Source organism: Scyliorhinus torazame, chromosome 2 (assembly GCF_047496885.1).
Source record: "Scyliorhinus torazame isolate Kashiwa2021f chromosome 2, sScyTor2.1, whole genome shotgun sequence".
NCBI classification, from domain to species: domain Eukaryota; kingdom Metazoa; phylum Chordata; class Chondrichthyes; order Carcharhiniformes; family Scyliorhinidae; genus Scyliorhinus; species Scyliorhinus torazame.
This window is the reverse complement of record NC_092708.1, coordinates 268,881,103-268,908,947: the sequence shown is the minus strand read 5'-3', so window position 1 is coordinate 268,908,947 and position 27,845 is coordinate 268,881,103. Positions and strand designations below refer to the sequence as shown.

Genomic DNA, 27,845 nt, shown 5'->3' with positions numbered 1-27,845 from the left:
AGCCTGGCAACATTCTTGAACCCTCTCCAGAGTAATTATGTCCTTGCTGTAATGTGATGACCAGAACTGGACACAAAATTCAAGTTGTGGCCTAATCAGCATTTTATACTGTCCTCGCAATATATTCCTGCTTTTGTATTAAATACCTCGTCCAATAAATGAAAGCATTCCATGTGCTTCCATTACCACCTAATGCAACCGTTCTGCCACCTTCAGGGACCTGTGGACATTTACTCCAAGTTCTCTCACTTCCTCCAGCTCTCTCAATACCCTCCAGTTTAGGTGAGCATTCCCTTGCTTTGTTTGCCCTCTCCAAATACATTATCTCACACCTCTCTAGGTTGAATTCCATCTGCCACTTTTCCACCCATTCATATCATTGTGGAATCCACAGCTGTCCTCTTCACTGTCAACTACACAGACAATTTTTCTGTAATCTGCAAATTTTCCAGTCATGCCTTCCACATTCAAGTCTAAATCATTAATATATACAACAAACCACTTTCCTGTTGCATCGACCATTACCCATTATTTCTTGTCGCTGAGCCAATTTTGGAATCGACCTGCCACTTTCTACTGTAGTTATCCTGAGATCTCACTTTTTTGACCAGTCTGCCACGTGGGACCTTGTCAAATGCCTCACTGAAATGCATGTAGATAATATCCACTGGACTACTCTCATCAATCCCCGTTGTTACATATTCAAAAATGTTAATATAGTTAGTAAAACACAATCTCCCCTTAACAAAATCACGATGACCACCCCAATCAATCTGTGCCTTTCTAAGTGACAGCTTATCCGGTGTCTCAGAATTGATTCTAATAATTTGTACACCACCAAAGTTAGACTAACCAACCTATAATGATCTGGCTTATCCCTTTTAAAATAATGATACAATGTTCACCGACCTCCAATCCTCTGGTACTTCACTATCCGCTATTTCCTCCCTGGCTTCCTTTACAGCCTGAGATACAACCATCTGGATTGGTGATTTATCCACCTTCAAAGATGTCAGTTCCTCCAGAACTCCTCTCTCATTATGCTAATTGCTTTCACATTCCTCCTCTTTAAATTCTTTTAGAGTATCCAATTCATTTTTTCCAATTAAGGGGCAATTTTTAGCGTGGCCAATCCACCTACCCTGCACATCTTTGGGTTTTGCAGGCGAAACCCACACAAACACGGGGAGAATGTGCAAACTCTACATGGACAGTGACCCAGAGCCAGGATTGAACCTGGGACCTCAACGCCGTGAGGCAGCAATGCTAACCACTGAGCCATGGTGCTGCTCTTCATTCCTACTCTTTAACGAGAATGTCTTCATCAGTCCTCTCCTTAATGACAGAGACGAAGTACTCATTGAGAACCCTGCCCACATCTTCTGCATCAACCCACAAGTTACCGTGTATATCTTTCTTTAATTATTCTTTTGCTCTTAATGTACTGGTGAAACATCTTTGGATTTTCTTTGATTTTACCTGCCAAAATTTTTTCATATCCTCTCATTGTTTACCTAATTTCCATTTTATTTCAACCCTGTACGTTCTATATTCCTCTTGGCTTTCTACTGTATAAGCTTTTTGTGACTGTCATAAGTTTTCTTTTTCTGCCTCATCTTATTCTGCATGTTTCTAGATAACCAGGGGACTCTAGGTTTGGCAGTACCACCCATTTTCTTTGGGACATGCCTACATTGTTCTTGTTATTGAATGCTTCCACTGATTTGACACCGTTTCCCCTTTAGTAGCTGTATTCAGTCCACTTTCACCAGTTCACCTCTCAGCTTCGCAAGATTTGTCTTACCCTTTTACCCCTGTTCTATTTACATAATTATACCAAATCTAACGATGTGATCATCAACTCCAAATTGGTCCCGTACTGCTACTTCATCCACTTGCCCGGCTTAATTTCCAAGGACTAAATCTAAAATTGTCCCCCCTCTGGCTTGCATAGTTACGTGCTCACTAAAAAGTTTTCTGGAACGCAGTTCAGGACCTGTCTGCCTTTCACATTGTTTGTATTGTCATTTGAGAGTACCTTTAAGAAATGGGTGTTTAAGAAATGTACCTTTAAGAAGGGGCAGCACGATAGCATGGTGGGTAGCACAATTGCTTCACAGCTCCAGGGTCCCAAGTTCGATTCCCGCTTGGGTCACTGTCTGTGCAGAATCTGCACGTTCTCCCCGTGTGTGCGTGGGTTTCCTCCGGGTGCTCCGGTTTCCTCCCACAGTCCAAAGATGTGCAGGTTAGGTGGGTTGGCCATGCTAAATTGCCCTTAGTGTTGGGTGGGGTTACTGGGTTATGGGGATAGGGTGGAGGTGTGCAGTTGGGTAGGATGCTCTTTCAGAGAGCCGGTGCAGACTCGATGGGCCGAATGGCCTCCTTCTGCACTGTAAATTCTATGAAAGAAATGGTTGTTTATCAGTGATGTCAGAGTGTGGGCTGTCTGTCAGCTTTTTACTTTTGTTTTAGGCTGTTTGCTGCAGGGTGTTTTATAGTATCGTTTTCAGAGCTGGATAGCTGCAGTCACAGCCAGAAGGGGTATCAGTCTCTCTCTCTGTAATCTAAAAACGGTAAATCGATCCTTTGGTGATTTAAAACTAATAACTGCTCTCAGTAGTGACTTTAACCTGATGTGCTTCTGTTAAAAGTTCTTTTTTAAGTCTCATGGATGTTAAAAGGACAGCTGAAGGATTACGTAGTGTTGTATTCTTTGGGGGGTTGTATTTGAATTGATGGTTGCTAAGAAGTTTACTGTATGTTTTAAAAAGGTTAACTTGGAGTTCATAGAATAAACATTCTTTTGCTTTAAAAAAATACGTTTTCCATTTCTGCTGTACCACACCTGTAGAGTGGGCCGTGTGCTCCCATACCACAATCAATTAAAAGTTGTGGGTCAGGTGAACTCCATGATACACTTTGGGGTTCTCTAGAACCTGGCCCATAACAGTATCCCCAATTGATATTTGGGTAGCTGAAGTTCAGCTCAATTTCTAATTTCCTGTGGAAATCCACAATTCAATCTGCTTCCACCATACCCTTAGGCAATGCGTTCCAGATCCTAGCTACTCACTGCATAAAAAGCTTGTTCTCATGACACCTTTCGTTCTTTTGCCATTCACCTGACATTAATGTTCTCGGATTCTCGACCCTTCCTTCAATTTGAACAATTTCACCTATACCTAGATCTTTCTTGATTTTGTAATTTCTATCAAATCTTCTCTCAACCTCCATTTTTTTCGAAAACATTCCCAGCTTCTCCAATCTATGTAACTGAAGTCCCGAATCCCTGAAACCATTCTCGTAAATCTATTCTGCACCCTCTCTAAAGCTGTGTCTTTCTTGAAATGTGATGCCCAAAATTGGACACAATACTCCAGTAGAAGCTGAAACAAAGTTTTATAAAAAGTTTATTATAAGTTATTCGCCTTTGTGCTATGTGCCACTATTCATAAAGCCAAGGATACAAGTAACATCTGAGAAGCCGTATAAAAAGGAAATGGAAGGGAGAGAGGAACTCTGAAAATTATAGATCACCACAGAAGTGATACTGAGGAAATTGTTGGACTCATCCTAGGGTCTTAAAAGAAGTGGCTAATGAGATATCTGATGCACTATTATAATTTTTCAAAAATCCCTAGATTTTGGGAAGGTCCCATTAGATTGGAAAATAACTCCATTATTTAAAATGGGAGGGAGACAGAAAGAGGTGAACTACAGGCCAGTTAGTTATAGAGAAAATGTTAGAAGCCAGATATTATAGCAGGACTGGTTCAGCTCAGTTGGCTGGACAGTTGGTTAGATGCAGAACAAGGCCAACAAGCAAGTTCAATTCCCGTGCTGGCTGAGGTTATTCATGAAGGCCCTAGCCTTCTCAACCTTGCCCCTCGCCCGAGGTGTGGTGATCCTCAGGATAAATCACCATTTCAAAAGGGGAAAACAGCCTAAGGTCATCTGGGACTTTACTTACTTACTTATAGCAGGGCACTTGGATAAGCTCAAGGAAATTAGGCAGTCAACATGGTTTTGCGAAAGGGAAATCAAGTTTAACCAACTTACTGGAGTTTGTTGAGAAAGTAACATGTGCTGTGAGGAACCGGTGGATGTACTGTACTTAGATTTACAGAAGGCATTTGATAAAGTGCCACAAAGGTTACTGCAGGAAATAAAAGCTCATGCTATAGGCGGCTAACATGTTTGCATGGATAGAAGATTGGCTGGCTAACAGGAAGAAATTTCTCTTCATCTCAGTCCTAAAGATCAGCACTGTTTCCCTTCACAATCTATTTCGCTAAGGTCACCTCTCATTCTTCTGAATCCTAGAGATTATACCCTAATTTATTCAGCCTCTCATCATCAATAAATATTTGTTGTAATCCCTCCAATGCAAGTATGTACTTCCTTAGAAATGGAGACAAAGAGTGGATACAATATTCCTTTTGCAGCTGCCCCAAACTCCCATGTAATTGTAGCAAGATGTATTCTTATGATTTAGCAAGACTTATTCTTATGATTTTTATGACTAAATTGAATAACCTCACATGTTCCCACATTATACTCCATCTGCCACTTTATTGCCTACTTACTTAACTGATCTATATATCTTTTACCTGTGTGATCTCCTCACAGCTTACATTCGATTTGTATTGTCAGCAAACTATAAAGAGGGGCGGGCGGGCACTGCGCAAGGGGGGTGGGGGCTGCTGCGAGAGGGACAAGCACTCGCCGCGAGAGGAGTGTGCAGAAGGACAAGCATGCGTGTGAGGGGGGCAAGTGTGCATGTGAAAGAGTGAGAAGGACGCGAGCGACAGACGAGCGTGAGTGAGAAGGACGCGAGCGACAGACGAGAGTGAGAGAGACGAGCGGGGTGTGTGAGGGTGGGGGGGTGTGAGGGTGGGGGGGTGTGAGGGTGGTGGGTGTGTGTGGGTGTACGTGTCTGTGAGTGTCTGCAGGGTCTGTGGGGGGGGGGTTTGTGACAGAGAGAATCCAGCATTCTGGTAGCACTGAACCAAAGGAACAGGAACACTCCTCCATTACATTTTTTAATAAGAAAATGTTTTAATTATAGCAAACGTATACAGAAAAGAAATAGAAACAACTTCTTAAAATTAGGGGTTTGTATCCTCCAGTTTCCTCCTATAGTCCAAAAATGTGCAGGTTAGGTGGATTGTCCATGCTAAATTTCCCCTAGGTCGGGATACGGGGGGGAATTGGGCCTGGGTGGGGTGTTCTTTCAGAGGTCCGGCGCAGATGATGGGCCGAATGGCCTCTTTCTGCACTGTGGGAATTCTATGATCAATTGCGAGAAAACAATTAATTTTTGGGGGGTTTGGCTTTTCAACACAATAATAATGTTTTTCAGTATTCTTCGGAGGTCAAAGGGTTCTGCGGCTGGAAACATTTGGGGAAACCTGGTGCTAGATAAATGAGTGGCTGAAGAGATGGTGCAATGGGATGGGTCATAGTTCCCTGGCACATGGAGAATGAAGCCTGTACTGGTTGCACGTCAACCGCTGTCATTGAAGGTGGGGTGGGGCACCCAGTGTCAGTGAAGGGGGGTGGGGGTCAGGCACACTGAGTCAGTGAAGGGGAGGGGGAGGGGAGGGGGAGGGTGGGGGTGGGGGGGGGGGTGGGGGGAGGGTGGGGGAAGGCACCCCAAGTCAGTGAAGGGGAGGGAGGAGGCACCCGGAGTCAGTAATAATAATAATCTATTATTGTCACAAGTAGGCTTACATTAATACTGCAATGAAGTTACTGTGAAAATCCCCTAGTCGTCACACTCTGGGGCCTGTTTGGGTTTACTGAGGGAGATTTTTAAAATTTGAGTACCCAATTCATTTTTCCAATTAAGGTGCAATTTAGCATGGCCAATCCACCTACCCTGCACATCTTTGGATTGTGGGGACGAGACCCACACAAACCCGGGGAGAATGTGCAAACTCCACACGGATAGTGACCCAGAGCCAGTATCAAACCTGGTTCCTCGGCGCCATGAGGCTGCAGTGCTACCCACTGCACCACCGTGCTACCTGCACTGAGGGAAAATTCAGAATGTCCAATTCACCGAACAGCACGCCCTTCGGGACATATGGGAGGAAAACAGGGCACACGGAGGAAACCAATGCAGAACATGGAGAACGTGCAAACTCCGCACAGACAGTGACCCAAGCGGGAATCGAATTAGGGACCCCGGCACTGTGAAACAACAGTGCTAACCACTGTGCTACCGTGACAGTGAAGGAGAATGGTGGTCAGGAACCCGGTGTCAGTGAAGGGGAGGAGGAGTACCCGGTGTCAGTGAAGAGGGGGTACTCGGTGTCAGTAAGGGGGGGTACTCAGTGTCAGTGAGGGGGGGGTACTCGGTGTCAGTGAAGGGGGGTTACCTGGTGTCAGTGAAGGGGGGGTACCCGGTGTCAGTGAAGGGGGTGTACCCGGTATCAGTGAGGGGGGGGGGGTACCCGGTATCAGTGAGGGGGGGGGTACCCGGTATCAGTGAGGGGGGGGGGTACCCGGTATCAGTGAGGGGGGGGGTACCCGGTGTCAGTGAAGGGGGGGGGGGGGAAGAGACCTGGTGGCAGTGAGGGGCGGGGGGGGGGAGACCTGGTGGCAATGAAGGGGGTACCGGTGTCAGTGAGTTTGGGGGGGGGGGGGGGGGGCACACCAGTTAAAGGGAGGGGTGGGGGGATAGTAGCCGGTGTCAGAGGAGAGGCGGAGTATATTTCCGGAAACAAACAGTTGATGGGAGTGAACGGGGACTGCAGCGCTGCCGCTCTGACTGCTGCCCGGACCCGGTACTCACCGCTCCGCGGCCGTGCTCTCCTTGTCCGTCTGATTGCTCACGCCCTCTTACTGCGCATGCACCGCGCCCAAGCATGACGTAATATTCTCAACGCATGCGTAGTAACGCTTCCGCTCCCATGGTTCCTCTCGCAGCAACAACATGATGGCGCCGCTCTCGTGAGCGGCCAACCTGGGCCTGAGAGGCCGATTCACTGTAAGTATTGGCAGCAGTGGAAGGGAAAAGGAAGGAAAGAGATGAAGTAATAACACCCCCGGATCCTGGAGCCTCTAAATCGTCCAAACCCTCTCCACTCCCCCTCCCCCCCGCCCCGCCGGCTCCACCACCCCTCCATACCCGCTTCTTTACATTTCGGGTATGATGTGCAGTTGCGAGCACGAACTCCTCCCCTATGCAAGATATTGTAAGCTTAAAACGTCCTCTGTCTTCTGATTTTCCGTGTGGGATCAGTTGGCTTCCCACAACCTGTTTATTTGATATGAAGTTGATTGATTTGATTTATTGTCACATGTACCGAAGCACAGTGAAAAGTATTTTTCTGCGGCCAAGGGAACGTACACAGTCGACAAAAAGAATAATTGACAGAGTACATCAACAAATAGTACATCGACAAATAGTGATTGGTTACAGTATACGAATGGGCCCGGGATATGATTCTCTAAATGAAATCTGATGTTTTTATCTGCATCTTGTTCAATGAAAATCATCAGAAATGCAAAATTATGACTAACCCCCACTTCACGTTAGTTAAACCCAAGCTAACTGACAAACTTATTTTCCAATCACCATGTTTTGAGAGATTAAGAAGGTCCCCTGACGCATCCCACAGCTTTGATGGACCTGCCAGTAGAAGATCATAGGAGCAGGAGTTGGCCATTTGGCCCATTGAGGCTGCTCTACCATTCAATGAGATCATGGCTTCAATATATTAAATGACCCAGCATGCACTACTCTTTATGGAAGAGAATTCCAAGGATTTTGAGGTAAGTTGTTTTGAAACAGTACCCCCCAGATCTGGATTCCCTACGAAAGGAAGCATAGCCTCATCATCTATCCTCCACCTGATTTTAATAATAATCTTTATTGTCACAAGTAGGCTCACAATAACACTGCAATGAAGTTACTGTGAAAATCTAGTTGCCACATTCCGGCGCCTGTTTGGGTACACAGAGGGAGAATTCAGAATGTCCAATTCACCTAACAGCGTGTCTTTCGCGACTTGTGGGAGGAAACGGGAGCACCCGGAGGAAATCCACGCAGACAGAGGGCGAACGTGCAGACTGACCCAACCTGGGAACCTAGTGCTGTGAAGCAACACTGCTACCCACTGTGCTACCGTGCCGCCCATTTTATATTTAGATTTCAATTCTTTTAACTCTTATGAGTATAGGCCCAAGCTGCTCAACCATTCCTCATTAGACATACCCTTTTTGTTATCAACCAAGTGAGCCTCCTTTGAACTGCTTCCAATGCAAGTGTATTCTGCCTTAAATAAGGAGACATAAGTGTACACAATATTTCAGGTTGAGGCTCACCAATGCCCTGTACAGTTAGCCATCCCCCTTGCAATAAAGGCCAACGCTCCATTTGCCTTCCTAATGATGCTAAAGTTCTTCTAACAACTAACTTTTTAAACTAACTAACTGCCTTCCTTGATGCTAACTTTATGAATCATCTACATTGCCACGCATATCCTTCTGCACTGCAACATTCTGCAGTGTGTCTGCATTTAAATAATTTGCTTTTCTATTCTCCCTGTCACAATGGACAGCCTCACATTTTCCCACATTATACTACACCATCTGTGAATTTCTTATCCGCTCACTTAACCTATCTATATAGTTTTGCCGACTCTTTGTATCCTCCTCACAACTTGCTTTTCTACCGATCGTTGTATCATCACATTTGGCTGAATAGTCTGTTCCTTCATCCAAGTCATTAATATAAATTGAAAATAGTTGAGTTCCAGCACTGATCCCTACTGCAGTCTATTAGTTAGAGTTTGCCTATCTGAAAACTACTGATTTATCCCGACTCTGTTTCCCATTAGTCAATCCTCCAAAGCCATTAACTCTTATTTTGTGTAGTAACTTTTTAGGTGGCACCTTAGCAAATGCCTTTTGGAAGTTCAAATATCTATACCTATTGGTTCTCCTTCATCCATCCTGCTTGTTACACCCTTAAAGATCTCTCATAAATTTGTCAAACATGCTATCTCTTTCACAAAATCATGTTGAGTCTGTCTGATTATGGTTTTCTAAATGCCTTACACTACTATCTGTTTAACAATGGATCTTAACTTCTTCTCAATGCCAGATATTAGGCAAACTGGCCTATAGCTTCCTACGTTCTGTCTCCCTCCGTTCTTGAAGAGTAGTATTATATTTGCAGTTTTCCAATCTGCTTGAACCGTTCCAGATCTTGGGAATTTTGGAAAATCACAAGCTATGCATCTACCATCTCGCCATCCACTTCTTTTAAGGATGTGGGTCATCAGGTCGAAGGGACTTTTCAGCCTTTAGCTCCATTAGTTTTCCCAGTACTTCATCTCTAGTGATCGTGTTTATTTTAAGTTCCTCTCTCACTTTTGCCCCCTGCTTTTATGTTATTCTTGGGATGCTTTTTGTGTCATTACTGTGAAGGCAAATACAGATACTTGTTCAAAGTCTGCCTTTTCTTTGTTTGTAATTATTAATTCCTCAGTCTCTCTGGTGAACAGTTAACTAACAGGAGGAGGGTGCTCCATAAAACTCCCCATCCTCAATGGTAGGGGAGTTAGCGCAAAAGCAACTGAAAATCTGCTTGAATACGGCAATACAATGTCTCGCATTGAAATACAAAATCCAATGTGTGTGTGTGTTCAGCGCTCGCTGTAGCGACTGGTTTCCTTGGCGATGGCTGCTGCTGGAAGACGGAGGGTCCCACGTGGAGACCCCGCGCTCTTGCCCCTTTCCCCTCCCCACACACACTCTACAGATCATGTATGTGATTCTTCGCGTGGTCTCACATCGAGGTGCCAGTACAACCCTTTATTGGGATTTTTAAAATCGCGTCGACGGTTGACTACACAATCACACGTGTAGGCTATCTACATCATGGAAGGTCTGTACAGCTTTGCAAATTGTATAGTGTGATGGGATGCAGTTTTTAAATGCTTGATAGTTGTTAGGAAAGTAGCCTTTGGTTCTGTTGTGCTCTCTGGGAACCAGGAATCCGTCCTTAGTCATTTAAAAACTCAAGTGGGTAATTTGAACCCTGCTGTACTGTTCTTTGTGCAGTATTATAGAATTTTGCATTATTAGATTTACTGAATGTTTAAAACTTAATTTGAAAACACCCGCTCATGCTGTACATCTATGTAGCGGTGTTAGATTTGCATTTTCCATTCGTGTTTTAGATTTGTACTTCAGATTGGTGGGCATTTTTTCTTTGAAATGAAAATAATGATTTTACTGCCAAAATATTGTTTTTGGTATCTGGAATACAGATTCCCGTTGGAAAGGGCTGGCAGCTCTGTCAAAGCTGTAGTATTTGCAACAATCTTCAGTCACAAGTCTTGGTGAATGATCTATCTCTGTCTCCTCCTGAGGTCCTCAGCATCACAAATGCCAGTCTTCAGCCGCTTTGGTTCACTTCACGTGATATCAAGAAATGGTTAAAGGCACTGGATACTGTCAAGGCTATGGGTCCTGACAACATTCCGGCAACAGTGCTGAAGACTTGTGCTCCAGAACTAGCTGCACCCTGAGTAAAGATGTTCCAGCACAGCTACAATGCTGCAATCTACCTGGCAATGCGGATAATTGTCCGGGGCTATTCTGTCCATAAAAATCAGGACAAATCCAATTATTTTGATGGATACAAATAACCAAGTAAACTGAGGGACAAACTAAAGGGACAATCCCTTAGGGGGAAACTGCCTTCAAATAAAAAACGAATTACAGATGAAACTTAAAACATCAAACCAAAATGTGATTAAAGGGGGTCAATAATAAGGCCCCAGTTCTTGTGCCCAACGGGAACAAAAGGCTTCAAGGGTACCAGTGGACACTGCATGCCCCTTCGCCAGGGACACTCAGCCACAAATGTAGCCACGGTAGAAGGGCAAACAGTCGGGTCGAACGACCCCCTTGATCACCCACTGCCTGGACCTGTTGATTATCACCCCATTATTCTACTCTCAATCATCAGCAAAGTGATGGAAGATATCATTAACAGCTCTGATATCAAGGCAGCATTTGGCTGAGTGCAGTTTCAAGGAACCGAAGAAAAACTGATATCAGTGGGAATTGAGGAAAGCGCCCCTCTGGTTGGAGTCATACCTAGCACAAAGAAAGATGGCTGTGGTTGTTGGAGATCAGTCATCTTGTACAGCACCCCGGGCTAGGGCACAATCAATTCCAGCCCCCCTTGACCCGGGGTCGCAACACAATTGAATTAACCAATAATCCTTAGAAAAATAAGCCTTTGGTCGTTTGCTGCCCCATAATTACAGTCGCCAAGTTTGTAAATTTAAACGGAATTACTTTTTATAAACCAGAACTATAATGAAATATGCAGCAAATACAACTGGATAACTATTATCCCCCACCCTCTTTCTAGCACCTTTCCTTCAAACCAGGCTTTCAGGTTGAGATTTCTGATTTCCAGCCTCTAATGGATTTCAATGTTGGTCTCTGCAGTTTCAGAAATACTGCAACTTTTCTGGAGAAAACGTGAGAGAGCAGGTCCTTTCCCCTGAGTGCTCGGGGACCCCACTCTGCTTTCCTTAGGTCTCTGGAAATCATCCCACTCAGGCAGGATCTAATCACCACCTGTTAGCGGGAAGCATATGGTCTTTTGGCCAATACATTGGCTACCAGACAACCATTCGAATCGCGTCCCACCCCATCTCTTGGGTGCCACAAAGTCTCAGTTCCGTTGTCCATAGCCAGCACCACATACTATGTTACAAGTTTTGAATTCCTCATTCTCTGCTACTTGACCTAAAGATACATGTCTATTAAGTAATCATGGATCAAAATGATAAAGACAAAAAAATAAAGGAAGGGGAAATAAGGAAGGACCTTCAAATATCTCTCTCCCTAAAAGGTATGAAACTTCAGGGCACGGACGTTTGATTCTGAGGTATGCAAGGCATTACAAATATATATCCATCCAATCCATCCCCATTATGTAAGTTCCCTTCCCAGTCTCTACATTGGTAACTAGTCAGCCTTAAACCAGCGCCAATGCATCCACCATCACATTATCCTTTCCAGGATTATGTACAATTTTAACATTGAATTGTGGTAATAATAAACTCCAACGGAATAATCTTGCGTTCCGGATTTTAAACTTCTATATAAACAAAAGCCGATCATGGTCTGTTTAAACTAAGATTTATTTACTGTCATATTGAATATATACTTCAAATTGCTGAAGGGCTAGTGGCACTGCCCCTAACTCCAGGTCACTGGCATCATAGAATTTACAGTGCAGAAGGAGGCCATTCGGCCCATCGAGTCTGCACCGGCTCTTGGAAAGAGCACCCCACCCAAGGTCAACACCTCCACCCTATCCCCATAACCCAGTAACCCCACCCGACACTAAGGGCAATTTATCATGGCCAATCCACCTAACCTGCACATCTTTGGACTGTGGGAGGAAACCGGAGCACACGGAGGAAACCCACTCACACACGGGGAGAATGTGCAGACTCCGCACAGACAGTGACCCAAGCCGGAATCGAACCTGGGACCCTGGAGCTGTGAAGCAATTGTGCTATCCACAAGGCTACCGTGCTGCATCTGTGGTCATCCTCTCTGCTGGGTGTCACTTCACAGTCATTGCTGTCTTCATCCTGAATAGATGATGCCATGCTATTACGTATATTGTCATTCCAAAAAAGGCACATTCTGGGAAATATTTGCATCTGAAATGAATGGCAACGAGTTCACTGCAAGAGGCAGCAACAAATTACTTTTAGAAAAGTCCAATTCACTTTTTCCGATTTGCTGTCTTCTTTCCTAGCTTTGGAAGAATCACTAGCCATTTGTTCAAAATCAGTTAGTGACAGGTCTATTTGGTAGCAGTTGTTTATCATTTCTTCATAATCAAAACCCAAATTGGATTCAGAACTTTTGTCTGAATCTTCATCACTGTTCTTGCTATTAGATTCAGACTCCTCCTTAGGATCACCTTCAGTCTTGGAGTTCTCAAATTCTGGCTCTCTACCAGATTTTATCTTTGACAAACTTCTGTGTGGAATCATTCTCGTAGAGATAATTTAATCAGTATCAGCAAAATCAAAAGACAAAGAAAAGTACAGCACTTAGTTAGATGCCCTAACTAAAAAAAACTTCTGCCCTTACTCGGTCTGTATCCCTCTATTTCCTCCCTATTCATGTACCCATCCAGATGCCCCTTAAATGTTGCTAATGTGCCTGCTTCCACCACATCCTCTGGCAGCGTGTTCCAAGTACCCACCACTCTCAGCATGAAAACCTTACCCTGCACATCTCCCTTAAACTTTCTCCCCCTCATCTTGAACCTGTGCCCCCTTGTAATTGACACTTCTACCCTTCTAAAAATACTCTGAGTATCCACCCTGCCTATGCCTCTCATTTTGTAGACCTCTGTCAGGTCTCCCCTCAGCCAAGGCGGCACGGTGGTGCAGTGGTTAGCACTGCTGCCTACGTCGCTGCGGACCCAGGTTTGATCCCAGCCCCGGGTCACTGTCCACATTCTCCCCGTGTCTGCAGGGGTTTCATCCCACAACCTAAAGATGTGCAGGTTATGTGGATTGGCCATGCTAAATTGCCCCTTAATTGGAAAAAAATAATTGGGTACTATTGTTTGTAGTATATATAAATGTTCTGGAGGAAAATGTGAGTGGTCTGATTAGTAAGTTTATTTTTTTTAAATTTGGAATCCCCAATTTTTTTTTCTTCCAATTACGGAACAATTTAACGTGGCAAATCCACCTACCCTGCACATTTTTGGTTGTGGGGTGTGACCCACGCAGAAATATGGAGAATGCAAACTCCACACGGACGGTGACCCTAGCCGGGATCAAACCCAGGTCATTGGCGTTGTGAGGCAGCAGTGCTAACCACTGTGCCATCGCACAGCCCATCTAGGTACTTTTTTAAAGGATGTAAGGCAACCCACCTCTACCACCTGCCCAGGCAGTGCATTCCAGACCGTCACCACCCTCTGGGTAAAAAATGTTTTTCCTCAAATCCGCCTTAAACCGCCTGTCCTTAACCTTGAACTTGTGTCCCCTCGTAACTGACCATCCAACTAAGGGAACAACTGATCCCTATCCACCCTGTCCATGCCCCTCATAAACATGTGCTCTCGATCAGCTTGCCCCTCACTCTTCTCTGCTCCAGCGAAAACAACCCAAGCCTATCCAACCTCTCTTCATAACCTAAATGTTCCATCCCAGGCAACATCCTGGTGAATCGCCTCTACACCCTCTCCAGTGCAATCACATCCTTCCTGTAATGTGGCGACCAGAATTGCACACAGTTCTCCAGCTGTGGCCTCAACAAAGTTCTATACAACTTTGACATGATCTCCCTGCTTTTGTAATCTATGCCTCGATTGATTGATAAGCCTTTTACACCTACACCACTCTTATCAACCTGCCGTTCTGCCTTCGGCGTACTATGTACAAACACATCAAGGTCCCTCTGTTCCTCAGAATCTCCCAGTGTCATGCCATTCATTGAATATTTCCTTGTTGCATTACTCCTTCCAAAGTGTATCACCTCACACATTTCAGGGTTAAATTCCATATGCCACTTTTCTGCCCATTTGACCATCCTGTAACCCAAGACATTCAACCTCACTGTTGACCACCCGGCCAATCTTTGTGTCATCTGCAAACTTACTGATCCTAATCCCCACATAGTCATTTATGTTGATTACATAAATGACAAACAATAGGGGACCAAGCACAGATCCCCCACTGGACCCTGGCTTCCAGTCACTAAAGCAGCCGTCTATCATCACCCTCGGTCTCCTACAGCTAAGCCAATTTTGAATCCACCGTATCAATCTACCCTGTATCCATGTACATTTGCCTTCTTTGTAAGTCTCCCATGTGGGACCTTGTCAAAGGTTTTGCTGAAGACCATATAAACTACATCCAACTGCACTACCCTTATCTACACGCATGCTCAAAAAGTTCAATCAAATTTGTTAGGCATGACCTCCCTCTGACAAAGCTATGCTGACTATTCCTGATCAAACCTCGCCTCTCCAAGTGGAGATAGGTATTCTCTCCTTCAGAACTTTCTCCTATAGTTTCCATACCAATCAGAAGCCTTTTTTTGCAACTTGTCTTTCTTTGTCCATAACAAACTGAAATCATGTTGTGGTCACTATCACCAAAATGTTCGCCCACCAACACATCAACCACTATCTGGCTTCCCAGAATTAGGTCCAGCACAGCACTGTTCCTTTGTTGGACCCTCTACATATTGAGCGAAAAGGTTCTTCTGTATACATTTTAAGAACTCCACTCTACGTAAACCTTTAACATAATGACTATCCCAATGAACATAGAAAATACAGCACAGAACAGGCCCTTCGGCCCACGATGTTGTGCCAAACCTTTGTCCTAGATTAATCATAGATTATCATTGAATTTACAGTGCAGAAGGAGGCCATTCGGCCCTTTGAGTCTGCACCGGCTCTTGGAAAGAGCACCCTACCCAAACTCAACACCTCCACCCAACACCAAGGGCAATTTGGACATTAAGGGCAATTTATCATTGGCCAATTCACCTAACCCGCACATCTTTGGACTGTGGGAGGAAACCGGAGCACCCGGAGGAAACTCACGCAGACACGGGGAGGACGTGCAGACTCCGCACAGACAGTGACCCAAGCCGGAATCGAACCTGGGACCCTGGAGCTGTGAAGCAATTGTGCTATCCACAATGCTACCGTGCTGCCCTTGAGAACAAATAAATCTACACTATATCATTTTACCTTAATCCATGTACCTATCCAATAGCTGCTTGAAGGTCCCTAATGTTCCCGACTCCTCTACTTCCACAGGCAGTGCATTCCATGCCCCCACTACTCTCTGGGTAAAGAACCTACCTCTGATATCCCTCCTATATCTCCCACCTTTCACCTTAAATTTATGTCCCCTTGTAATGGTTTGTTCCACCCGGGGAAAAAGTCTCTGACTGTCTACTCTATCTATTCCCCTGATCATCTTATAAACCTCTATCAAGTCGCCCCTCATCCTTCTCCGTTCTAATGAGAAAAGGCCTAGCACCCTCAACCTTTCCTCGTAAGACCTACTCTCCATTCCAGGCAACATCCTGGTAAATCTTCTTTGCACCTTTTCCAAAGCTTCCACATCCTTCCTAAAATGAGGCGACCAAAACTGTACACAATACTCCAAATGTGGCCTTACCAAAGTTTTGTACAGCTGCATCATCACCTCACGGCTCTTAAATTCAATCCCTCTGTTAATGAACGCGAGCACACCATAGGCCTTCTTCACTTGAGTGGCGACTTTTAAAGATGTATGAACATAGACCCCAAGATCTCTCTGCTCCTCCACATTGCCAAGAACTCTACCGTAAACCCTGTATTCCGCATTCATATTTGTCCTTCCAAAATGGACAACCTCACACTTTTCAGGGTTAAACTCCATCTGCCACTTCTCAGCCCAGCTCTGCATCCTATCTATGTCTCTTTGCAGCCGACAACAGCCCTCCTTACTATCCACAACTCCACCAATCTTCGTATCGTCTGCAAATTTACTGACCCACCCTTCAACTCCCTCATCCAAGTCATTAATGAAAATCACAAACAGCAGAGGACCCAGAACTGATCCCTGCGGTACGCCACTGGTAACTGGGCTCCAGGCTGAATATTTGCCATCCACCACCACTCTCTGACTTCTATCGGTTAGCCAGTTCGTTATCCAACTGGCCAAATTTCCCACTACCCCATGCCTCCTTACTTTCTGCATAAGCCTACCATGGGGAACCTTATCAAATGCCTTACTAAAATCTATGTACACTACATCCACTGCTTTACCTTCATCCACATGCTTGGTCACCTCCTCAAAGAATTCAATAAGATTTGTAAGGCAAGACCTACCCCTTACAAATCCGTGCTGACTATCCCTAATCAAGCAGTGTCTTTCCAGATGCTCAGAAATCCTATCCTTCAGTACCCTTTCCATTACTTTGCCTACCACCGAAGTAAGACTAACTGGCCTGTAATTCCCAGGGTTATCCCTAGTCCCTTTTTTGAACAGGGGCACGACATTCGCCACTCTCCAATCCCCTGGTGCCACCCCTGTTGACAGTGAGGACGAAAAGATCATTGCCAACGGCTCTGCAATTTCATCTCTTGCTTCCCATAGAATCCTTGGATATATCCCGTCAGACCCGGGGGACTTGTCTATCCTCAGGTTTTTCAAAATGCCCAACACATCTTCCTTCCTAACAAGTATTTCCTCAAGCTTACCAGTCTGTTTCACACTGTCCTCGCCAACAATATGGCCCCTCTCATTTGTAAATACAGAAGAAAAGTACTCGTTCAAGACCTCTCCTATCTCTTCAGACTCAATACACAATCTCCCGCTACTGTCCTTGATCGGACCTACCCTTGCTCTAGTCATTCTCATATTTCTCACATATGTGTAAAAGGCCTTGGGGTTTTCCTTGATCCTACCCGCCAAAGATTGTTCATGCCCTCTCTTAGCTCTCCTAATCCCTTTCTTCAGTTCCCTCCTGGCTATCTTGTATCCCTCCAATGCCCTGTCTGAACCTTGTTTCCTCAGCCTTACATAAGTCACCTTTTTCCTCTTAACAAGACATTCAACCTCTCTTGTCAACCATGGTTCCCTCACTCGACCATCTCTTCCCTGCCTGACAGGGACATACATATCAAGGACACGTAGCACCTGTTCCTTGAACAAGTTCCACATTTCACTTGTGTCCTTCCCTGCCAGCCTATGTTCCCAACTTATGCACTTCAATTCTTGTCTGACAACATCGTATTTACCCTTCCCCCAATTGTAAACCTTGCCCTGTTGCACGTACCTATCCCTCTCCATTACTAAAGTGAAAGTCACAGAATTGTGGTCACTATCTCCAAAATGCTCCCCCACTAACAAATCTATCACTTGCCCTGGCCCATTACCCAGTATTAAATCCAATATTGCCCCTCCTCTGGTCGGACAATCTACATACTGTGTTAGAAAAGCTTCCTGGACACACTGCACAAACACCACCCCATCCAAACTATTTGATCTAAAGAATTTCCACTCAATATTTGGGAAGTTAAAGTCGCCCATGATTACTACCCTATGACTTCTGCACCTTTCCAAAATCTGTTTCCCAATCTGTTCCTCCACATCTCTGCTACTATTGGGGGGCCTATAGAAAACTCCTAACAAGATGACTGCTCCTTTCCTATTTCTGACTTCAACCCATACTACCTCAATAGGGTGATACTCCTCGAACTGCCTTTCTGCCGCTGTTATACTATCTCTAATTAATAATGCCACCCCCCCACCTCTTTTACCACCCTCCCTAATCTTATTGAAACATCTATAACCAGGGACCTCCAACAACCATTTCTGCCCCTCTTCTATCCAAGTTTCCGTGATGGCCACCACATCGTAGTCCCAAGTACCGATCCATGCCTTAAGTTTACCCACCTTATTCCTGATGCTTCTTGCGTTGAAGTATACACACTTCAACCCATCTCCGTGCCTGCAAGTACTCTCCTTTGTCAGTGTTCCCTTCCCCACTGCCTCATTACACGCTTTGGCGTCCTGAATATCGGCTACCTTAGTTGCTGGACTACAAATCCGGTTCCCATTCCCCTGCCAAATTAGTTTAAACCCTCCTGAAGAGTACTAGAAAACCGCCCTCCCAGGATATTGGTGCCCCTCTGGTTCAGATGCAACCCGTCCTGCTTGTACAGGTCCCACCTTCCCCAGAATGCGCTCCAATTATCCAAATACCTGAAGCCCTCCCTCCTACACCATTCCTGCAGCCACGTGTTCAACTGCACTCTCTCCCTATTCCTAGCCTCGCTATCACGTGGCACCGGCAACAAACCAGAGATGACAACTCTGTCTGTCCTGGCTTTTAACTTCCAGCCTAACTCCCTAAACTTGTTTATTACCTCCACACCCCTTTTCCTACCTATGTCGTTGGTACCAATGTGCACCACGACTTCTGGCTGCTCACCCTCCCCCTTAAGGATCCTGAAGACACGATCCGAGACATCCCTGGCCCTGGCACCCGGGAGGCAACATACCTTCCGGGAGTCTCGCTCGCGACCACAGAATCTCCTATCTATTCCCCTAACCATTGAATCTCCTACAACTATTGCTTTTCTATTCTCCCCCCTTCCCTTCTGAGCCCCAGAGCCAGACTCAGTGCCAGAGACCTGGCCGCTAGGGCCTTCCCCCGGTAGGTCATCCCCCACAACAGCATCCAAAACGGTATACTTGTTTTGAAGGGGAATGGCCACGAGGGATCCCTGCACTTTCTGCCTGTTTGTTTTTTTTCCCCCTGACTGTAACCCAGCTATTCTTGTCCTGTACCTTGGGTGTGGTTACCTCCTTGTAACTCTTCTCAATCACCCCCTCTGCCTCCCGGATGATCCGAAGTTCATCCAGCTTCAGCTCCAGTTCCCTAATACGGTCTTTGAGGAGCTGAAGTTGGGTGCACTTCCCGCAGGTATAGTCAGTGGGGACACCGGTGGTATCCCTCACCACCCACATCCTACAGGAGGAGCATGTAACTGGCCTAGCCTCCATCCCCACTTACCTTACAGAATATAGCTGCTGTGTGGACTAACTAGATCTCCGCCCTCCGACTCTGCTCCCAGTCAGCTACACTTCCTGTAAACTCCTGGCTCGCTTCGCACTCTTTGCGGAAATGTCGGAAACAAAATGAAAGGAGCACCTTACTCCCTCCTCACCTAACTCCCTCGGTCACCAAACTCTCACTATCGCACTCAAATGCACCAAATTCAGCACTCAGTGCTGTTAACGTTGGGAAAGTTGAAATCACCTAATATTACCCCATTATTATTTTTCCACACCTCTGCAAATTGCGCACATGTTTGCTCCTTAATTTCCCACTGACTATCTGAGGGCCGACAATAAACAGCTAGCAATGTGGCTGTCCCTTTTTTATTGCTAAGCTCTACCCACAAAGCTTTATTTGATGCCTCCTCGAAGATATCATCTCTCCTTCCTTTAGTAACTGACTCCTTACCTAATGATGCAATGCCTCCTCCTACTTTACCCCCTCTGTCTCGCCTGAAGATTCTATATCCTGGGATAAAAGCAAATTACTGCGGATGCTGGAATCTGAAACAAAAGAGAAAATGCTGGAAAATCTCAGCAAATCTGGCAGCATCTGGTTTCTGTGGCCATTAGCACCCGGTTTCCCTGGGTTTATGTGGCTATGACTCCTCTTTCATTTTCGCTCCACAGTATAAATATTTCCCACTTTCTCTGTCTGTTAGCTTTGACAAAGAGTCATCGGACCCGAAACGTTAGCTCTTTTCTCTCCCTACAGATGCTGCCAGACTTGCTGAGATTTTTTAGCATTTTCTCTTTTCTATATCCTGGGATGTTGAGCTGCTAATCCTGCCCCTCCTTCAACCATATCTCCGTGATGGCTACTGTGCTAATAGATAATTTGGACATTCTGAATTCTCCCTCTGTGTCGTCCGTTCCTCCTCCCCCTCCCCGTGCAGACAGGCCGTTTGTGGTTCCAGATGCTTGGATCTGTCCACACACCCTGGAGGAATGGAATACCGGCTTGCGAGCGTTACCCCAGAGGACTCCTGAACTACCTGCCTGTTTCTCTTGGACTGCCTGGTGGTCACCCATTCCCTTTCTTCCTCAAGTCCCTTCAGCTGCGGTGTGACCACCTCTCTAAACGTCCTACCAACGATGCTCTCAGACTTGCAGATGCTCCACAGTGCCTCCAGCCTCCGTTCCAGCTCTGAAACCTGAGCTTTCAACATTATAAGCATCTTTTAATCTAATATTGTTATTTTCCTAAATGAGCTACTGATGGGTCTTTCTTGCTGACGTTAGTTTTTCAATGGAATATATTTTTTATTGAACATTTTGAATTATTTCTTGTGTTCCACTGTTCATTTACTGCCATACCTTTTTAGTATATTTACCAATTAACCAAAGCCAGTCCTTCCTCATGTCTATGTAATTGGCACCATTTAAGTTTTAAGATTCTTGTTTATGATTGGAGTATGCAACTTTCAAACTCAGCATGAAATTCGGTGCTTTTATGGTCAATATTTTCCAATGGATCTTTTACTGTGACATTACTGAACCCTACTTCGCTGTGCAATACTAAATCAAAAGTGGCTTTATTCCTAATCAACTTCAGGAATCACAAAAACATTCCGATAATTAAGTCTTTGTCTTTGGATTTCCAATATCTTGTCACCCGACCCCCTCCTCTAGTGTTTAAAGCTGTTCTTTGTTTAGCCTGGACACTAGTCGTAACCCGGTTTAAGTGGAGCTCATCCCAGTGGAATAGCTCCCTCTTCCCTGCGTACTGATGCCAGTGCCCCTGAATTGAAACCCATTCTTGCCACAGCATTCTGAGCCACGTGCTTAATTCTCTAATCTGCTTGACCCGATGCCAATTGCTGCTGGGCTCGAGTAAGAATCCAGTGATGATTACCTCAGCAGAACGTTTCCTGGTTCTACCTATGTTGTTGGTACCTATGTTGTTGGTACCCACGTGGACCATGAAAACTGGATCCTCACCTTCCACTCCAAGTTCCTTCAGCCCCAAGGACATGTTCTTAACCCTGACAATGGACATGACCGTTGGAGCTTCCGGTTCAGGCTGACCACACTGTCTCCTATTGCTGCCACATTCCTTTTTGCTCCCCCAATTTGAAGGCATCCTGCACCATGGTGCCATGGCCTGTCTGCTCATCCACCTTGCAGTCCTTCTCATCCACACAGGTAGCAGACCGCTTGTACCTGTTAAAAAAGTCAGAGCCTGAAACTCCTCCATCACTACATGCTGGTTCCCCACACATGTCTGACTTGCAGTCACATCCTCCTCTCCCTAACCATTGACCAACTCTTAAGATTCAATCTAACCTAAGGGGCCTTCTGGACCAGTGTCCAGGTAACTCTTTCCCCCTTCCTGATGCCCCTCAGTAGCTGTAACTCAGATTCCAGCTCAGCAAAGGCTGCAGTCAGTTACTGTTGATATGGTTGTCTGATATTGCAGTGCACCACACATTCTCACAGGTTGCAGTCATGGCACACCATCGTCTCTGCCATGTCTATCTGACCTTGTTTAACAGAGAACACAAGGAATAGAAGCAGGGGTCGACCTTATGGTCCATCAAACTAATTAGTCAATTTACAGCAACACAAGAAATAGAAGCAGGAGTTGGCCACTAGGCCCTTCAAGCCTGCCCCGCCATTCAATATGATCATGGCTGATCTATGTCGGCCTCAACTCCTTTTCTGTGGCACTTCCCCCATTGCTCTCTATTCCTCAATCTATCAAATATTTAGCCACCTCCACTTTAAATACTTCTAATGATCCACCCTCCGGGATGGAGTATTCCAGAGATTCACTATCCTCTGCGTGAAGACATTTCTGCGCATCTCGGTTTTAAATGACCAGCCCTTTATCTTGTAGCTGTGCCCACTAGTGAAAACATCTCACTATCTATCCTGTCAAGCCTCCTCAGAATCTTGTGCATTTGAATACGGTCAACCCTCACTCTTCTAAACTCCCAAGGAATACAGACCCAGACTTTTTAGTCTCTTGATAGGACAACCCTCACGTCCCAGGAATCTCCTTTGGACTGCTTCCAATGGTAAGGGAACCAAAACTGTATGCCATATTCCAGATGAGGTCTAACCAGCACCCTGTACAATTGCAACAAAGCCTCCCTATTTTAAACCCCAACCTTTTTGCAATAAAGGCCAAAATGCCATTTGCCTTCTTAAGTACTTGTTATAATATGAAGTTACAATCTTGTAGCTTGAAGGCAAATGAGAAGGCTCACCTAGCTAGTGGAAGCAGTAAAAGGAGGACCTCTTCCCCTCCATTAAATTTCCACCTGAACCAAATTCTTGACTTTGCACTTGGTGTACATTGCACTCAGGCACAATATCCTCTCCATGCGTTTCCTTCATCCATGTAGTTTGCAAATCTTTCTGCATTTATAGAATGCTGAAGAATCACTCCCAAGCTGCAATTCTAGCTCGGCTTCTTGCTACAATAATTACAGTCCTGATTATAGGATTTGCTTGTACATTGGCCTTTTTGTTTGTACGCTCTGTCGCTTAAGGTCACAATCTGGTTATTATTACATGCAAAGTTACCCTGCATTATTCCCTTGCCATGTCTCTTTAACTTTCCACAGTTCCCTGCATGTGAGTGCTTCCCAAACCTTTCTCTCCAGCCTTGGTTATACAATTCAATAGTACATTGGTCCCAGCCTGTTTTAGGTGAAGGCCGTACCAACGATGCAGTCCTCTCTTCCCTCTGTACTGGTGCAAGTGCTCCTTTAAATCGACATCCGTTTCTCCAACATCAATCTCTAAGCCATGCTTTTATTTAGCTTACGCCAATTTGCTCACTGCTCAAGTAGTAATCTAGAGATTATTAGCTTTGTGGTTATGCTTTTTAATTCAGTCTCTAGCTGCTGATATTCCCTCAGCAGAACCTTTCTCCGTCCTGCCTATGTCGTTGGTACCCTTGTGGGCCACATCATCTGGAACCTTCTCTCCCACTCCAAGTTCCTGTCCATTCCTGAGGAGATGTCATTAACCCTGGCACTGGGCAGGCAACGTAGACTTTTGGGACTTGGGCTCTTGGCAGCAAAGAACATTGTCTAACCCTGTTGCTTTTTGCTCCTCCGCGCTCCTCCGCTGAATGGTTCCCTGCACCATGCTGCTCTAGGTAGTTTGCTCATGCTCTTTGCAGTCCCTGCTCTTGTCCACCACACAAGGTACAAGATCTTTGAATGTGTTGGGCAATTGCAAGGGCTGAGGCCCCGCCATTGATAGCTCCTAGGTCCCCATACCTGCCTTCCATACGGTCATACCGTCCTGCCCCTGGTCACGGACAAAGTCAGAAGGACCAAACCTATGGATTATGACTGTCTCCTGAAGTAGTGTCCAGATAACTCCCTCACATCCCCTAACCTGATACTTCGCAGTTTCTAAAGTTCGAACTCCAGCTCATCGACCCTGAGTCAATGTTCCTCGAGCTGCAGATATTTAGCGCAGATGAGATTGCTGTTGACAACACTGGCATCCATCAGCTCTCGTACAGTTGCAACACATCACCTGACATGCCATCTTAATTTTGATTTTATTTAAAGTTTCAATTGATGATTATCCACAGTATTATGGAGTTTAACTGGAAACGTCAGTTATTTCTTGTCTCCAGGTCCCCCTCTTGAGCTATTCCTTTTGGTGAAGGTCAGAATAACACCTCTCTCATTGTATTGCATTTCCTCCCTTGCCAAATTTTTGAATTTAACTAATCGCTCTCGCTGTAGTCAGTCTCCAGCTGCCACCTTTGTGAGACGTGCTTCATGAGGCTACTAAACCTTCTGTATTTATAATAATTAATCAGTTATTACCTTGGTTGAAGTGCCTCAACTTTGATGTTGCAGTTTGTGCTTGTGTGTGTAATTAGTTGAGCCCCCTGCAGGGTAATTAAATCGCAAAGTTCCTCTCATTGGGTGCTGTGAAAAACTCATTCTATCAGGATGGCAAAAAATGTTTGGAATTATATCAAACAGTCTCACTTCTTGATGTGGGGATGCCGGCGTTGGACTAGGGTTGTTGCCACTTTACTATTAAACCACAAGCAGCGAGTACGTTTCTTGTATTGATCAAATGACCACACAACCAATATGTTAGTTCAAAAGAAGTTTATTATTAAACGCAAGTCTTATCTATCTGTGCAATGATGCACACGGCTACGGACTAAACTACACCTATCAACTAAGATGACCGTTGTTTAACCTCTGGCTGACCGGCTCTGTGCAAGTAGATAAGGCCTTTCTCTGAGTCTCCACGTGTGTCGGCTGGAAGTCGTCAGGTTCGTCTCGACTGCGGCTCGTCTCTCTCAGGTAGCGATCATGGTCTTGAACTTGGCTGGTCGTTATGCTGCAATTGGAGTGGGCTCAGGCCAGTCCCAAAAGAGGCCGATCCCTAATGCACAGGGCTTCTTATCCTTCTCTTTCGTGCCCTTTTGGGTGGGGTTAACTCAGGATCCAATGGATCGATAGGGTCTCGATCACTCTGATCGATAATGGCCAATTAGGGTGGGTGCCTCGATGGCTGGGCGGGTCCTAGTCATTATTGTTCCAAGTGCATTTGCCTTTCCAAATAAGGGGAGGTGGCGCCGGGAGTCTGCTTCTGTTGCTATTCCTTAATTTGAGTCTATTGTCGTGGGGAAATCGGTGATTGACCTTTAACAGGTGCAAGTTGTGGTTCGGTCTGGTTTTCCCTTGCACAATACACAGGGGCTGTGCACTGTCTGTGTCCCGACTTGACCACAATTCCCATTATCCTTTGTGGGCGGCCATTTTAAGTGGCCACTGGGTGAGAACAGTAAGAAGTCTTACAACACCACGTTAAAGTCCAACAGGTTTGTTTTGAATCACTAGCTTTCGGAGCACAGCTCCTTCCTCAGGTGAATCCTATTGAAGCAATAAGAAACAGTTTTTATGTCTCATGGGTAGTTCAGCAATGCTTCAAATCATCAAGACATTGTTCTACTTCCATGTAATGAAAATACTGTATGTGAACTGGCGACCAACGTTCTAAATCACCGCTCGGGCAATTCTGATACAACCCAACTGTCGTATGTTCGCATGTAACGGGTCTTACCCCAGCTTTCCGTTAGCCTGCTTACTGGGACTGAGATTATTATGCACTGTTTACATCTCCGTATGTTCAAGTAGCCTGCTTACTGGGATTGCGATCAGTATGAACTGTTTGTTAGCCTGCCTACTGGGAATCAGTATGAACTGTTCACATCTTTGTGCACTCTATTCAGTTTATTCTGATTGATTCAGGAATCTTCATGCACCTCGTGATTGGCTTTGTGATGCACGCGTGATTGGTTTTGGTGCAGGAGCAGTGTTATTTCTGCCATCTGAGATTGTACCCCGAAATAACTACGACTATAAGTGAATGTTTTGTTAATAGTGAGATTTTAGAATTTGGATTGGATTTGTTTTATTGTCACGTGTACCGAGGTACAGTAAAAATATTGTTCTGCGTACAGTCCAGACAGATCGTTCCATACACGAAAAAACATAGGATATACATAAATGCCCAACGTAAATACATAGGCAACGGGTGAGCATACGAGTGCAGTACTACTCAGTAGAGAAGATGTGTGAAGAGATCAGATCAGTCCATAAGAGAGTCATTCAGGAGTCTGGTAACACCTGGGAAGAAGCTATGTTTGAACCTGTTAGTGTGTGTTCTCAGCCTTTTGTATCTCCTGCCTGATGGACGAAGTTGGAAGAGTGAATAACCCGGGTGGGAGGGGTCTTTGATTATGCTGCCCGCTTTCCCAAAACTGCGGGAAGTATAAACGGAGACAATGGATGGGCAGCGGGTTCATGTGATGGACTGGGCTGTGTTCACGACTTTCTGTAGTTTCTTACAGTCTTGGGCCGAGCTGTTGCCGTACCGAGCTGCCGTACCAGGCTGTGAAGCAGCCAAATAGGATGCTTTCTATGGTGTATCTGTAAATGGGGACATGCCGAATTTCCTTTGTTTCCTGAGGAAGGATAGGCGCTGTTGTGCTTTCTTATTCGTAGCGTCGACGTGGGTGGACCAGGACAGATTGTGGGTGATGTGAACACCTAGGAATTTGAAGCTGTCAACCATCTTCACCTCAGCACCAGTGACGCAGACGGTGTGTACGGTACTTTGCTTCCTGAAGTCAATGACCAGCTCTTTAGTTTTGCTGACATTGAGGGAGAAATTGTTGTCGTTACACCACTCCACTAGGTTCTCAATATCCCTCCTGTATTCTGATTCATCATTGTTTGAGATCTGCCACACTACGGTTGTGTCATCAGCAAACTTGTAAATGGATTGGAGCCAGATTGTGCCACACAGTCATAGAACATAGAAAATACAGCACAGAACAGGCCCTTCGGCCCACAATGTTGTGCCGAACCTTTGTCCTAGATTAATCATAGATTATCATTGAATTTACAGTGCAGAAGGAGGCCATTCGGCCCTTTGAGTCTGCACCGGCTCTTGGAAAGAGCACCCTACCCAAACTCAACACCTCCACCCAACACCAAGGGCAACTTTGGACACTAAGGGCAATTTATCATGGCCAATCCACCTAACCTGCACATCTTTGGACTGTGGGAGGAAACCGGAGCACCCGGAGGAAACCCACGCAGACACGGGGAGGATGTGCAGACTCCGCATAGACAGTGATCCAAGCCGGAATCGAACCTGGGACCCTGGAGCTGTGAAGCAATTGTGCTATCCACAATGCTACCGTGCTGCCCTTACTATCCACAACTCCACCAATCTTTGTATCGTCTGCAAATTTACTAACCCACCCTTCAACTCCCTCATCCAAGTCATTAATGAAAATCACAAACAGCAGAGGACCCAGAACTGATCCCTGCGGTGCGCCACTGGTAACTGGGATCCAGGCTGAATATTTGCCATCCACCACCACTCTGACTTCTATCGGTTAGCCAGTTCGTTATCCAACTGGCCAAATTTCCCACTACCCCATGCCTCCTTACTTTCTGCAGAAGCCTACCATGGGGAACCTTATCAAATGCCTTACTAAAATCTATGTACACTACATCCACTGCTTTACCTTCATCCACATGCTTGGTCACCTCCTCAAAGAATTCAATAAGACTTGTAAGGCAAGACCTACCCCTCACAAATCCGTGCTGACTATCCCTAATCAAGCAGTGTCTTTCCAGGTGCTCAGAAATCCTATCCTTCAGTACCCTTTCCATTACTTTGCCT

General features: G+C 45.4%; 2 protein-coding genes across 3 annotated transcripts in view; one reads left to right on the top strand and one right to left on the bottom strand.

Moving 5' to 3' along the window:
* Nucleotides 1-6,883, bottom strand: part of LOC140398442 (synaptosomal-associated protein 23-like) — a 31,867-nt gene extending 24,984 nt beyond the window's left edge. Inside the window, exon 1 of the mRNA XM_072487133.1 lies at nt 6,800-6,883. The gene's annotated coding sequence lies outside the window, so the exon portion shown is untranslated. The remainder of the gene's footprint in view (nt 1-6,799) is intronic.
* The window catches only part of LOC140398419 (zinc finger protein 106-like), a 128,011-nt gene continuing 107,017 nt past the window's right edge, over nt 6,852-27,845 (top strand). The window contains exon 1 of one of the 2 annotated variants that reach the window (XM_072487092.1): nt 6,852-6,994. The gene's annotated coding sequence lies outside the window, so the exon portion shown is untranslated. The remainder of the gene's footprint in view (nt 6,995-27,845) is intronic. The other variant, XM_072487101.1, reaches the window with a different exon arrangement.